Genomic DNA, 14,651 nt, shown 5'->3' on the forward strand with positions numbered 1-14,651 from the left:
ATCCATTTCAAATGCTTTGCAGTACCCAACTCACAAAGATGCTAATCACATTTTTGCTTAGAGGCATACTTGAGCTCAGTCACAGAGGATAGATGTAAATCTCTCTGATATGGAGAAGGGAGTTTTGGTCTGTTAGACCAGTTCCACCATTTCAGGTAGTGTCTTTTCATTTCCTATCTGAGGAAGTATATTTGAGATTCTGGGGACATGGAGTTGTTGGGAAGAAACCTTATAAATTAGGGATTAAGGTCAAATATACTTGTTCTGCTACTTCAGTGTAACTAACAAATGAGGGTTTGTGTCTGTACAGTAGCCTTTTTCAAGGCATGGTGGTAGACTTGAGATAGATTAACCTAGAGTTCTTGCCATTTGAACGCAAAGTGTTTCTCTGAAATGAAATCCTAGGATTAATTCAATTCAATTTAATTTCCTCCTTATTTCAGCAGTACACTGTACATCTTTTCAGCCCAGGAAAACCTTCACTTCTTTGTCATCAACTGTAAAATTATGAAAATGCAAATTAACTTTCTCTTTGACTTTCTAATATTTAACATTCACCTACATTTTTCAGTTTCCAGTTTTTGCTTTCAAAACAAGTACTTCTAAGTCTACATTTTTGGATATTAAAGGAATATTGTCTTTATATCTCAATTTGTTAACATTCTGATCTCCAATTTTGGTTCCAATAGTCATCTCTTCCAAGCCCACCATTACTGTTAATATATTCACTGTAAATTTAAACAGATATGGGTGATGAACTCCCAGCAATCTGAACTAGAAGCAATTAATCCAAAAGACAATTCTCCTAGAACACTGATTAGTAGCATTTATTAGGACAGGTAAGGCTACAACACAAGAATTCCAGTGAATATTCTACTTTCATAAATAAATTCTAAGTTGTAACAGAAAGGAACACTTTCTCATGCTTTTCTGGTGCAAAGGAGAGGAAACCTGACTATTTAGTGATTATAGGCAGTCAGCATCTGTTGATTGTTTTGGTAACTGCTACTATTCTCACAATGGGAACAATACACATTCTTAACTCCCTCCTTTATCTCTTTTGAACCACTCTGTTTCTCCAATCTGAGTTCTTACAGGAGCTTACCGTACATTGCAAAGATTCCTCAGAAGAATAATCAAGTGTTCTGGCATTTCCATTAGCCTTAGTATGATTCACATGCTGGTGTTATCTGTGTAGTCAAAGGCTTTCCAATAGTCAATGAAGCAAAGGTAAATTTTCTTTCTTCTATTCCCTTGCCCTTTCTTTTAGCCATCTTGTATTAGCCAGCTGATCTGGTGCCATCAATCTACTTTTCTAAAACCTGTCTGTTTATTTGGCATTTTTCTCTCCATGTCCTATTCTTGTTCCCCCTGTTCTATTTGTGTGTGCATGAGTGTGTGTGTACAGATAAGATATACGAATATGCAGATAGAGCATATACAAATCTTTTCCAATTACTAGGCTATTTGGATTTGTTCCATATTTGTTGATATAGAGCCGTTAGCACTTTAATTGCCTCTTTTCCTGCAGCTTCGAAGTTCGGTTTTAATCTGCACTTGGTGCTTTCCTGTTTGACAGCTGATTGTCTGTCATGCCTGTCATATCTCACTTACTAGTAGAGTCACTTCCTAAATGTATACTCTCTCTACATACTTTATACATTTTTCTGCAATATCTCTGCCCCTAAAAATATTACTCATTTACTTTTTCTTGTTATGTTTCTTCATTTTGACAGAGATAGCCTTTCTTATTATTTTTTGCTTGATGTTGAAAGCCAGCAATCAGTCATCAGATGTCATTTTTGTTCCCAAGTCTTTCATCCCACAACTTTCCCTGCCTATAATAATAGCTTTTCTTGAATCAATTCCTCTTTGAAATTCTGGGAATTGTTTTGCCACTTGATTTTTCAGTATCTTTTATTTCTTCCTGTAGCTTCTCAGATTCACTTAGCATATTAAGGATATCAATGTTTCTTGCAATGATTTTATATTGTCCTATTTTCTGACACACCTAATCTCTTTCATTATCCACGTTTTATATATATTTGGCCCCAATAATCCATAATAAGCCTACAATCTGCACCTGGAAATGGCTGACTGGATTGCTGTGAGGAAGGTATGCAGCAGTTGGGACTGTTTAGCATAGAAAAAAATCACTCATGAAGATATATGATTGAGGTTATAAAATTATGCATGATAAAGAAAGACTGAACAGGGAGAAGAGAATAGTTGCTCTGTCTCCCCACCCCCACAATACTAGAACTAGAGGCTGCCCAATGAAAATGGCTAGTAGAAAATATAAGGCAGATAAAAGGAAAGATTTCTTCATATAATGTGTAATAAACTTTTGGAATATGCTGCCATAAGATATGGTGTTGGCTTCAAAAATTCCTATAGGATGGGTCAATCAGTGGCTAATATGACTATACTAGCTATACAGGAGCAACAAGGGAGCGGAGGGCTACGTTGAGCTCCTACTTGTGGGTTTCCTAGAAGCATCTGGTGAGGCATTCTGTGAGATAGAACACAGGCTACATAGGCCTAGACCTGATCAATCAGGATAATTCTTATATTCTTATTACTCCAAGTCTGGCATTCCAATTTCCCATTGATTTATTCCCTGACTTATTAGGTTATAGCTGAGCACATAATTACAGACATCATTTTAGAATATCATTACTACTTCATTCTTTCATATGGTCTCATCTAAGTTAAAATGGCCCACTTTAGTTCACTAATGTTCAATTATTCCTAAGACATCCAATTTGGTGTACCTCTCTTCGACTTTGATAGTAAACATTTCTAGATTATTCTCTTGAGTCTCATAGATCACACTGAATCTTTCTCTCTCTTGGCCTACATGCCTAACCTAATACGCTAGGGCAGAGCAAATGAGTAAAAATAATATTGTACTGTGTGACTGAACACTCAACAACCTGCTTACTATAAAAATATTAATGTCGTAATATCTTTTTATTAAAGACACTTTTTAGAACAATATGATATACGTAACTTGAACATAAACATTCCTTTTTCTGCTTATCCCCCAAAGTATTTATCAATTGACAAACTCATATTCTTGAATGAAATTTCCTTGTTCCTCCTTGTAGAAATCACAGATGCATATATGATTATCTGTACTTATGAATTAGCAGTTTCTGCTAAGTTTGGAAATGGCTTGATATGGATGAGTTTTCTCAGCCTGCAAGAAAAGAAACATTCATCTGTTACTAGGTGTTCTGTCAGAAACTTGACTCATTTGTACTATGGTCCAGACATATTTGTGACACTATGGGCATATGTACATAGAAGTTGTCACTATATTTGCACTGACAATGTAGTTTGAAGCCTCCATTCAATTATCTTCAGTCCTGCTGGCTTCAAAATACTGAGAAAGGTAACACCTTGAGCCAATCAGTTTCAAATCCAGATGGCTAACAGAAGACTTAAAAAAAAAAAAAAAAAAGGAAAAATGAAACATGAAACATGAAAACTCAGTGCTTCTCATCTCGGGCTGCCACCACTCCTAGAATAACAATTACCCCTTTTCCTCTATTTCACATAAAAGAAAAAGGAAATTATGTCCAGTGCTTCTGATCCATGTTTTCAGCACATATTGTATGTGTGTTTAAAACTTATTACTAAGGAGAGTAGTCACCTTTCTTATGGAGAAAAGTAACATTGCTTCTTGTACTGGAATTCTCTGAGCCTTGGAACAAAAATTAACATTTGCAAAACCTTGCAGAACATTCCCTTTGTATCTCCAAAATGAGGAACTAGTTCCCCTTTAACACAACAGAGAGTTAGAAAAAGGATCAAAGACATCAAGGAGGACCCACCTCAATGTTCTTATTAATTAAAGTACACACATGCTCAATTTCCAAGATTCTGTGACTGAACCTTAATAGCAAGGCTGAAAGAAAAAGGGAAGATGAACTGCAAGAATCCAGATGACCAACAGATGGAAGAAAGGAGAAAATAAATGCTTTACTGCCATCTTGTGACCAGCCAGATTCTTGCAACTCACAACCAAGGACAAGTAAGGAAGACAAAAAGCCAAACCAAACCAAACCAAAGAGATCTACTATGAAAATGTTGCATGTAGTCCAATGTCTTTGCCAACTTAGTGCAATGAAACACACACATATTATTTCCCCAACTCTGTTAATATCTACATATTACTGTGGATACACATATCTGCAATATCACAGATCCTATCCCCTTTTCTTTCTTTCTTTAATATTCAGAGCAGAAGTGTGTGATAGATGGCACTTTAAGAACACACTGGGTAATAAAGGAAGAATAAAAACATTATCCACACATTGTTTTTTGTTCTCAATGAATGCGACCAGCAGTTTATCCTCTTCCTCTTCAGTTCTCACATCTGCTAGGCTTTGCCTGCAGCTACACTTATTAAATTTTAAAGTCCCTAGACTACTCAGTGCTGTAACTTGTCTATATTTAATGCTTTCAGCATATCGTAAGTGCATAATCTAATGTATTCATTGTAACATTTTTCTATCTTCGTACAATTTACAAATCTCATTTCTCTCTTTTTAAAGACACTGAAGAAATTAACAGTGTCTTACCATACTGCTTGAACAGAATATTGTTATCATGAGGTCTGGACTTTGGTTCGTGATGAAAAAAAACAAATTAACTTGGATCTAGAAAGAGAGAGAGACCTCGTTATAAGGAATTTGCTCTCACACCCATGGGATTAAAGATCATGCTTCAAATATAAGGAGTTCTTGTTATATTAATGCTTTGTAGACCAGCACATTTTTTAAATTTCCAGATTAGTATATAAAATTCATATTATGCTATTAAGGCTAAAATCAGAAGGTCATTTAGTCTTAACTCGTGGTTTTATAGCTGTAGAAACCAGTATTGCTTCCTGATGTGAAATGAAAACATTTATGACCAGCTCCAGTTCCAGACAATAGATAATACTGAGCTGATAATGGATCTTGGTTAGATACCAATGAGATGACTGATAAAGTCACTCCTCAACTAATCTGTGAAACCTGATATCATCTTAAAAAGAGGACTCCCCTTTGCCAGATTGCTGATAATGGGTAGCAGTTCATTCTCAACATATGACAAACATATTAGCAAAAAACCTTTTTCAGGAATCCCTAGAATGCTTCATTGTATTCACACATTTCCCTTTATGCCTTTGGCAAAGCCCATGGTGAAGAAATAGAAGAAATTCTCATCTCTGATGAACATACTGGGGCCACTACAGTACATATCCATTCTCAACTCAACTCAGTCATTCAGATAGATAGATAGAGATACACACAAACATACAGTTCATATACACATACACACACACGCTAATTCTTTCTGTATAAGAGCAATACTTAGAAGTCTGACATCTTAAGCTCAGAGTCTGAAAAAAACTATGCAAAAATGCAAGGAAAGCAAGTTTTTTTTCTGAATGAAAAGAATGCTACATCTATGAAATTCTAGAAGTGCTGTGGAAAATCTGCCATACTTTGTGTCACATACTATTGACACAACGTGATAACTTGGTGATCTGTAGTGGTCCAATATATTCTCTGAAATATTGTATATGAAATAAAATACTGTTTTATTGTGTAGTTAGTGTAAATTTCTGAAGTTTCAGTACTAGAGGTTATTTTCCCAGTAGCAACTACTTCTTCTAGATTTCCCCAGTCATCATTTTGCCAAAGTAACAGTAATGGGGACAGGTGGTCTATCTTTTCAATGACAGCTGGGTGATGCTATGAAGGTACTATAAATCTCTTCTGCAGAAATGGCCAGAGACATCATATGAATTCCTTTCCAGTATATGTTGGTTGTCTTGATCTTGCCTGTCCTCATATAGGCCATGTTTTGAACCCTTCTTAATCTTTCTAAGAACAAGAAGCCACCCTGAAGGACAAAATGTAATAATGGTAGATAGATCATATTTAATTGCTATATTCTTTTCTTTGTTCATTATTTTCCTTGATTCTTTAAAGCAAGGCACAGTACTGAAGCTGCTGTTGGCTGATTGCAAAGAAAACAATCACAAAAAAGCCTAACTTCCTTACTGAGGTGTACTCTGATGGCTAAGACTTTCTTAATAAATCTGCCACGTTTGTTTTGGGCAGCACAAAGTCATACACAACTACACATAAACACATCCATCTCAATGCTCTGATTTTTTGGGGGAGTGGGGGTTCCATCCAGAAGTTCTGGTGAATCTATATTAGTAGGAGAAGTACCCCAACCTTAGCTTACCTGCGAAAACAGATCCATTGTTCTTCCATCAAAAACATAAATTGATTGTTAATTTCCTTGAAACCAGCTCAGCAAGGGAAAATGAAACTGCTAAGTGCATTTAGCCAGGACAATGTGATTTACTGAAACATTATTTATTTTAATTTGCTCTCCAATCTCATTTAGAGCATGTACTGCCTGTGGCTGCAATCAGAGTATTCTGGAATACTCTGAACGAGATTAAAGATCAGAATCCTTCTTAGTGCCAATTTATGGCGTAGGATATGCAAACTCAATACAATTATCAAGCTTAAGCCCAAGTGTCAGCCACTGCAGCTTACAAAGATCAAGTAAATAATGGCAAAAACAAGGTGACCTAGAATTAACACAGAGAGAGACAAAGACTGTCAGATTGTTTTTGTCATGTCTGTGTAATAACCAGCAACTCAGAGAATGAAAAGAAGAGCATCTTTAGGAGACACTGTGCCCCTTTTCTGACACAGTGTGGAGCCTGAAAGACCTACACCCCAGGAAGCATCTGAAATGTTAACACCTGGCCATTGCATAGCCACATGACGGTGCCATCATTCTTTTGGGGGAAGTTCTGAACTTGTTTCTGCAGATGTAGACAACTAAAGCTTTCTTCTTCCTGGGTATTTTAAAGCTCCATGTTTCTCTATCCTGTCTCAGAGGCAGGTGCCAACTCAGGCATTGATACAGTGGGTTTCAAAGATGCTGTGGTTTCCAACTTCTCTTCCTCATCAGCTTGACTGCTGGTTATTATAGACTGACCTTATGCCTGAGCCCACTGACTGCCCTCCCTGATGCAGCAATACTTCAGCATGGAGAGAGACACATAGACTGTATTTCTGCCACCTGGCTAGCTAATAAAATTTACTTTTAAAATGATTGTTAACTTCATATGCATGGAATCTATCCCTCCTTTTTTACAGGATTTTATTTTCCATGATATATCACTAGCAGATTTTACTAGAACTCAGATCACAAATCTATTCTACTTGGAAAATGTTCATTTGCCTCTAACTGTTGCATCCTTTGCTATTGTAAATACTGGGTTAAAAATGTAGTTGTACAAATCTCAAAGAATTCTATTGCCTTGTGAAATCACTGGGTCATATGATTTCTCACTTATGAACTAGCAATGGGTGTGATGTTAGCAGGCATGTAACCGACCATTTATTTGTCAGACAGAAAGGGTGGTTGACTGGTGGTTTCATTAATTGGTAAAAGATAGTCAGAGATCTTTCTTCAGAGTTAATTTAGCTACAAATGTGATCACTCCACTCCAGAAAGAAGGCTGGTGTGTGTGTGTGAGAAGGAAAGAGAAAAATAAAATGAAGGAGGAAGAGGAAGAAATACAGTGGAAGGAAGGAAGGAAGGAAGGAAGGAAGGAAGGAAGGAAGGAAGGAAGGAAGGAAGGAAGGAAGGAAGGAAGGAAGGAAGGAAACATTTTTATCCCATTCTAGATAAATATCCTATTCCACCTTTCAGAAACAATACTTTCTTTCTTCCTATAGAGAAGGAAGAAGCTCTCCTCCTACATTACAGAGAGGGAAGAAAGGAACATTTTTTATTTCCTATAGAGGTGGAAAGAAAGGAACACTCTTACATTAATAATTAAGCATGTTTTTAAAAATATAATTTGGGCCACATGAAGTGCATAGCTCCAGGGACACATTTTGTCATGAATACTTAAAATATGATGTTGGCATGCAACAAGGATCATCCAGACAGTTTGAGGCCAATGCTAAACTTTACATATGGTCACAAAAAGGGGAATTAAATAAGGAACAAATATCACTTCACCAGTACCTTCTGGTGCAGCCCAGGATGATCAAAGGATAGTAGAAGTGAGAAGGCAGCTAGGATTTATTTTTATGTTAAAAGAGGTAATTTTCATTTCCATATGATGGAGCAAAATAACACTTTTTAAATGTTTCTTTAAGTGAGAAATAGTCAAAGTGATTGTTATTTTTTAGGACAAGTATGTACTTATCTTCCAGAAAGCTGCTCCTTCAGTTTCTCTGAAGATTCACAGATCTGGAAAGCATTCAGTGAAGCATTACCAATGTTCTTCAGGTGCTTTTGTAGTATTTTATTTCACCCCAATAAACTGAATGTGCATTTTAAGTTTAATAAGAGAGTTTTAGCCATAGTAGCTGCTTCATAATTTCATATGTTCTTCTTCATTTTGTACTGCTTATAAATGTAGCTGATAATCTAATAAATCAGGGTACTGTTAGTTTACAGAGCTTGTAGGAAGAATTTCATTCACACCCATGATGAAATCTTACAAAAAAGCAGAAAGCGTATAGTAAATACCCATGGGAAACCCAGAATACCTTAATTATCTGTTTTCTGATTCCTTTTTTATTTCTGCCTTCTTCCTTTCCTTCTCTCCCTCTCATGTTTCTTGGTTTTATTTTATTCGCCTTTCCTTCCTTACCCTGGGAGGGAAGATATGAACTGTGATTTAACTTCTGTGGGTACTTAGACTTCATGAGAGAATGCATATATTTCTTCAAGCTTTAGAATCCACATCAACCATCCTCCATCTTCCTCTCTCCATAACATTCTTAGTTTCAGCATCTTACTCATATCTTTTCAAAGCAGAAATCCTGCACACTGGTATAAAAGAAAAAAAGTCCAACTTTTGTTCACTTGCAGTCTGGACCTTAATTAAGGAACAAATATGACCATATTTAGATGTTAATTACACAGCTGCACAGTAACTGACATTGTGTGTGTGTGTGTGTGTGTGTTTTCTGTTAGGATGTACAGATCTGTCTGTAGCAATGTGCAAGACCCTTTAAAAAATCCACCAAAATTCAGGATGCTCTTTAATGTGCATGAAAAATGACATGTATTTTCCCCTAATATACATGTCTTCTGCAGCGATCTCCAGGGTAAGTCTTTTGTACACTATTTCTTCCTAATGTGTACATTCTTCCTCATCGTGTGTACTTCATGTCTCCCTAATCTGTATGATATTTACAAGAATGCTTTAATTGAACAATTAGATCAGAGAAGTAGGAAGACCGAAGGATGATTGTTTTTCAATTTGTGCATTAGTTTTGAAAATGCAAATTTGGTCATTCCATCTTAACAGTAAACCAGCTGAATCTGTTTCCATTCAGATATATAGAATTTTATGAAATTACTACTCAGTCATCTGATCGGTCAAAGTCAATTCTTTTACTCTCATGCACTTTAAGGATGATAGTTCCTGCTTCTTGAAAGCCCAGTTGAAAACTCCTACTAGACATTGTTTCATGGCTATTGTAATTCCTTTATTATTGTGGCAGAAGAAATTTCTCATTATATACATTTCATTGATAATTATGGAGGATGCTTTAATTGAATAAACATGAATGAAAGCTATTGTAAAAAAGTATGCCCATTAGTTTGCTTTATGTTTGCTTCTGTTAGTAAGTAATTGTAATTTGGAAGTTTTGTAAAACTTACTTTTAATGCCTTGTGTTTTTTTGCTGCTGTTTGTCTTCTACTTTGAAACTGCTGGTGTTTTATCTAAACCACCCCAGGACATTATGAAAATTTGAGGATGTCATGGATACTTACAAGCAAAAGGTCTTCAGCTGAGAAAGAGAATAATGACATTGTGAAGAATACAGCAGCCAGTCTTAGAATAACATAATTGTTCAACACTGAGTCACTGGGCTTAATTAATTCTCCTGCATCATGGGTATTAATTTAGAGACAAGAATCACAATGCAGCCACAAAGCACTGTCATTATAGAGTGCTCAATGCAGAGAGAGCGAGTGAAAAATCCAAGGATTGTTTGAGATGGCTGCCAAGTGGTACGCGGCCAGTATTGTGGCTTAGCACTGACATGGATAAAGCATCCTTAGATGTGATTTACGAGTTAATTTTTTGCTGCACCCAAGAACTGATCACTTTGGAGGATTACAACAGCCCTACTTCAACTCAATTAAAGCTGAGAATGAGTATATTTGGTTTCTTTCACCAGCTGAGCAGCAAAGCAAGGGTTTCGATTGGTGATAGATGCATGTTTTGAACTAGAATATCAGGAAATACCTTGTTAGAGGTGCCAGGCTATTAAAACTTTTAGATTGGGGTTGGAACTGATAAGAACGATAGTAATAAAGCTGTCCAATTAGTCTGGGAAAAAGTAGCCAGCAAAGCAGATGTGCAAATGTTTGCAATAGGCTATAGAAGAACTTTACATCTCCATGCTAACTCAGCATCTTGCAAAATTATTTAGTATATGGGTAACCTTATGACCTTATACTATTGTTAGAACTTTTATGTATCCTATCAGGGCTGTGCTATATCTAATAAAGGTGAAGAAGTTCTAATCTTTCATTTGATAGAGCTATGTTTCCTGATTTTTTCATGTCAAGATGCTTTATCCCTCTCTGACAATTCCTAACTTATAAAAAGAGAGAGAGAGAGAGAGAGAGAAATTTGCTGCCAGTTATGAATGCAAATAACTATTTAAACTCTGTGCATAGAGAAATCCAGCTTAGATCTTGTGAGAGGATAACTAAACTATAGCTAGTGCTCTATTTGTTAAAATATAGCAGGGGCAATGGTTTACCAGCATATCAAGTAATGTATTTATTTTAAGATGTATAAAAACTGCCTGTTCCAGTGTGGGAATACAAAACAAGTGGTGTTATATCACAATATAAGTAATCAGTAATAAACAAGAAAGTAGCCTACCCTTCTCTCCTCTCCTCTCCCTCATTCTCTCATAACCATTTGTCAGATCCCAGGCAGTTTACAATTATAAAAGCATACCTGTCTAATCCCATCTACTCTGTCATCTAATAAGGATCTTCCATTCCAAAGCCCTGCAGAAAAGCATTGTTTTCAACACTTTCCTAAATGACAATATAGTGGGGGGCCATTTTGAAGTCTGAGGACAAGCTATTCCAAAGTAAGGAGCTAGTATCAAGATGGCCACCCCATCCCCAGTTTGATATAGAGCTGGGTATTATTGGCACCTGTTGACACCTCACCCAAACATTAGGATGACCTCACCCAGAAGCTACATATAGATGTTAAAAAGAATAGAGAAGTGGTCCATTGCTTGGGGCACCCCACATGGAAGTGCCCAAGGCTTCAACCACTGCTTCCCCATTAACATTGACTGGAACTGCCTACTCAGGAAGGACAGAATGCTACAAAATGGAGCTCTTGATTCCTAATCTTAACAGATGGCCTCACAGGATACAGTAGTTGATGGTACTGAATGCAGCTGAGAGATCAAACAGAACCAGAAGGGGTTTGCTATCCCCACCAAGGCCCCACTGCAGGTAATCCACAAGAGCGACAATGTTTTTTTCCTCCCCATGGCCATGTCTGAACTCCAGTTGGAAGGGATTTAGATAATCCTTTTCATCCAGCTCATTCAACTAAGGCAGTTGGAATAAGTCATGATTTCATCAGAATGAGTCCCAATCCTTAGATACTTGAATGCAATCTCTCAACACTCCCAAAGGGGTGGAGATTGTTCCCTCATTTGTCCCCCTTGTTTTCCCTATGAACAGGTAGTGTATCCACAGAGAGGGCAGCAAGAGGGACTGGTGATAAAAGCAGCACCACAGTGATGTGAAAAAAGCTTTACCTTTGATGTACATGCATTGGGCTTTTATAAAAAAAATGCATTATTATAAAACATAAGTAGTACATTATATTATTTTAGTACAGTGATATTTATACAATATTGAGTTCAGATGAATAACACTCTAATATTTATTTAATTATTTATTTATTTGTTTGTTTATTTATTGCCTTCAAATCAGTGTTGACTCCTGACAACTGCCTGGACGAGTCCCTGCATGTACGAGTTCTTGGCAAGATTTTGGAAGGGGTTTGCCATTGCCTTCTTCCTAGGGCTGAGAGAGAAGGACTGGCCTGAGGTCCCCCAGCTGGTGCTGTCCCTACGGCAGAACTAGAATTCATGATCTCCTAATTTCTTGCCTAAAGAAGAAGTTTATATCAGTGTTAACTATGATTTCTAAAATGCCAATGTTGATAAGCATAAAGTTGTTTACATTTTGCATCCAAAGCTAAATGTGGCATTAATAAACAACTGCAAAACAACATCAAGCAATTTGATGTACAATAAAGATGTCTGTCTTAAGTTTAATACTTTATACTAAAGTCTCCACTGTATTGTTATGTATTATTGTTTGACATATTAAAGAAAAACTAAACTAAAGTTAACAACTGCAGCAGATAAAAAAACTTAAAAAAGAAGAAAAGAAAAGAAAAGAAAAGAAAAGAAAAGAAAAGAAAAGAAAAGAAAGAAGGAAGGAAGGAAGGAAGGAAGGAAGGAAGGAAGGAAGGAAGGAAGGAAGGAAGGAGAGAGAGAGGGAAAGGAAAGGAAAGGAAAGGAAAGGAAAGGAAAGGAAAGGAAAGGAAAGGAAAGGAAAGGAAAGGAAAGGAAAGGAAAGGAAAGGAAAGGAAAGGAAAGGAAAGGACAAGACTATTTGGTTTCTAACTTCTCCCTTTTGTGCCTCTACCTTGGTGTTTATAACCCTTTAGCCCCATTTGTGGTGTTTATAACCCTTTAGCCCCATTTGAAAGCCATACATGCTTTGGGCTTTGTGTAGATGTACCAAAAGGGAAGAGCTCGTGCTGCAACAGTGCAATGCTGCTTTCACCATTTTGATGAAAGTACTGGACTCTTCAGGTGCCTCTATTGTCTCACACCATTTCTCAAGTTGTACTAATGATTACAGTTGAACCAAATATAAATGATTCAGAATCAACTCTGGGTCAAATTGTGGAGTCATTTGCACACCCCTCGTCTGTTGCACATACAGAAATGTTGGGGAAAAAGCTGTTGCCATACCTACAGGAATCCACTGAATCAGAATAACCCATTTCCATTTTCATATTATGTAGAAACAAATTTAGATTATTACAAAGGAGATACTATTCAATAGGAACTAAAGCAAATTAAAGCAAATCTCTGCTATACAGAAAGTATACCAGTGTGATATATGCTTGCCAGATTTATCCAAAGATAATACAGATGTCCACTTAAAACTTCTAAAGTATTCACACATAAAACCTGTAATTTTAGAAATACTTAATGTATTGTGTAAAATAAATGAAAATGGCTGCCAGGTTTGAAAGTCTACGTTTTATTTCCCTGCATTTTCCTACCAATTACCATAATCAAGAAGTTAGACAGATTAAGTATTTTCCTCTTTCCTACAGCACATCTTAAAGGGGTTATGGGGGATGTGAATCTCTCTGACCAGCTTAAGCATGGTTAAAGAACAGAGCATTATGCAGAAGTGAAAATCAATACTTGCTCTTATTAACATTGCAATTATTCCTGCAGACAAGAGGAGACATTGGATTCTAACACCTGTGCACAGTTTAATTTATAGCACTTCCCTAAATCTTAGGCTGCTACATATGTTCTGTTCACAGCTGGGTACATGCAGTACATCTGCCAACTCAAGATGCCGCTTAGAGTATTGGTTCAACAAGGTGCTGAAAATGCAAAAGTGTCAGGGTAGTCTTCATGTAAATCCTGAGAACTCACAGAAAATGGACCTCCTCCCCACAAAAAAATGACAGCAGAACAAAGATTTCCTCATAGACAAATGTCCTCAGAAATTAACAGAAGATTTCATTTAATGAAATCTTCAAAGAAGGATTAAATGAAGCTGCATGAATTTTCTTTCAGTCCCAGTGCTATAGGGAATAAGGTCTGGGTAAGGAATGGATGGTCAATGAAATGCTTCAATCTGTTTAAATGAAGATATTTCTTAGTGGAATAATTTTGAAATAATAGAAGCAGATATATGAATAATGTAAAAATTATTCCACTGAGTATGAACTAAGTATTTCAGTGGTCCTAAACACTTTATCTTATTTCTTTTTTTGTATTTGGTTTGCTCTATTTTACTTTTTTATTGGGACTTTTAGTTTTTAACTATTTAAACTTCCTTTTTTTCCCATTTCCTTTTTTAAAAATTTTAGATTAAGTTATTTAATAATTTATTTGAATAATGTTACTACTAGAGGCAGTTTGGTGTAGTGGTTAAGGCACCAGACTAGAAACTGGGAGACCATGAGTTCTAATTCTGCCTTAGGCACAAAGCCAGCTGGGAGACCTTGGGCTAGTCACTTTTTCTCAACCTTAGGAAAGAGGCAATGGCAAAACACTTCCAAAAAATTCCAAAAAATATTGCCAAGAAAACTGTAGGGACTTGTCCAGGCAGTGATCAGGAGTGAACACTGATTTGAAGGCACAAAATAAGGGCACCAAAAAAAAAAAAAAAAAAGTTACTACTAGTAGTAGCAATACTTTAGCCCAGTTGGTTTTAATTTTAAAAAATCACACAAAAACTAATTCACCAATTTTAAGGAAGAAGTTGACTGTGGTGAT

The 14,651-nt window shown here is 36.4% G+C and overlaps 1 long non-coding RNA gene across 2 annotated transcripts in view; it reads right to left on the reverse strand.

Annotated features, from left to right (window-relative positions):
• Positions 1–424: 424 nt before the first annotated feature.
• LOC148215880 (uncharacterized) overlaps positions 425–14,651 on the reverse strand; it is a 51,746-nt gene continuing 37,519 nt past the window's right edge. For both annotated transcript variants that reach the window (XR_015796343.1, XR_015796344.1), the window contains exon 3: positions 425–3,202. This is a non-coding gene — a long non-coding RNA (uncharacterized LOC148215880). The remainder of the gene's footprint in view (positions 3,203–14,651) is intronic.

The sequence above is a fragment of the Python bivittatus genome, unplaced genomic scaffold, assembly GCF_059951505.1.
Source record: "Python bivittatus isolate LINGU-HERP-01145 unplaced genomic scaffold, Pbiv_v1 ctg000330_np1212, whole genome shotgun sequence".
Taxonomy (NCBI): Eukaryota; Metazoa; Chordata; class Lepidosauria; order Squamata; family Pythonidae; genus Python; species Python bivittatus.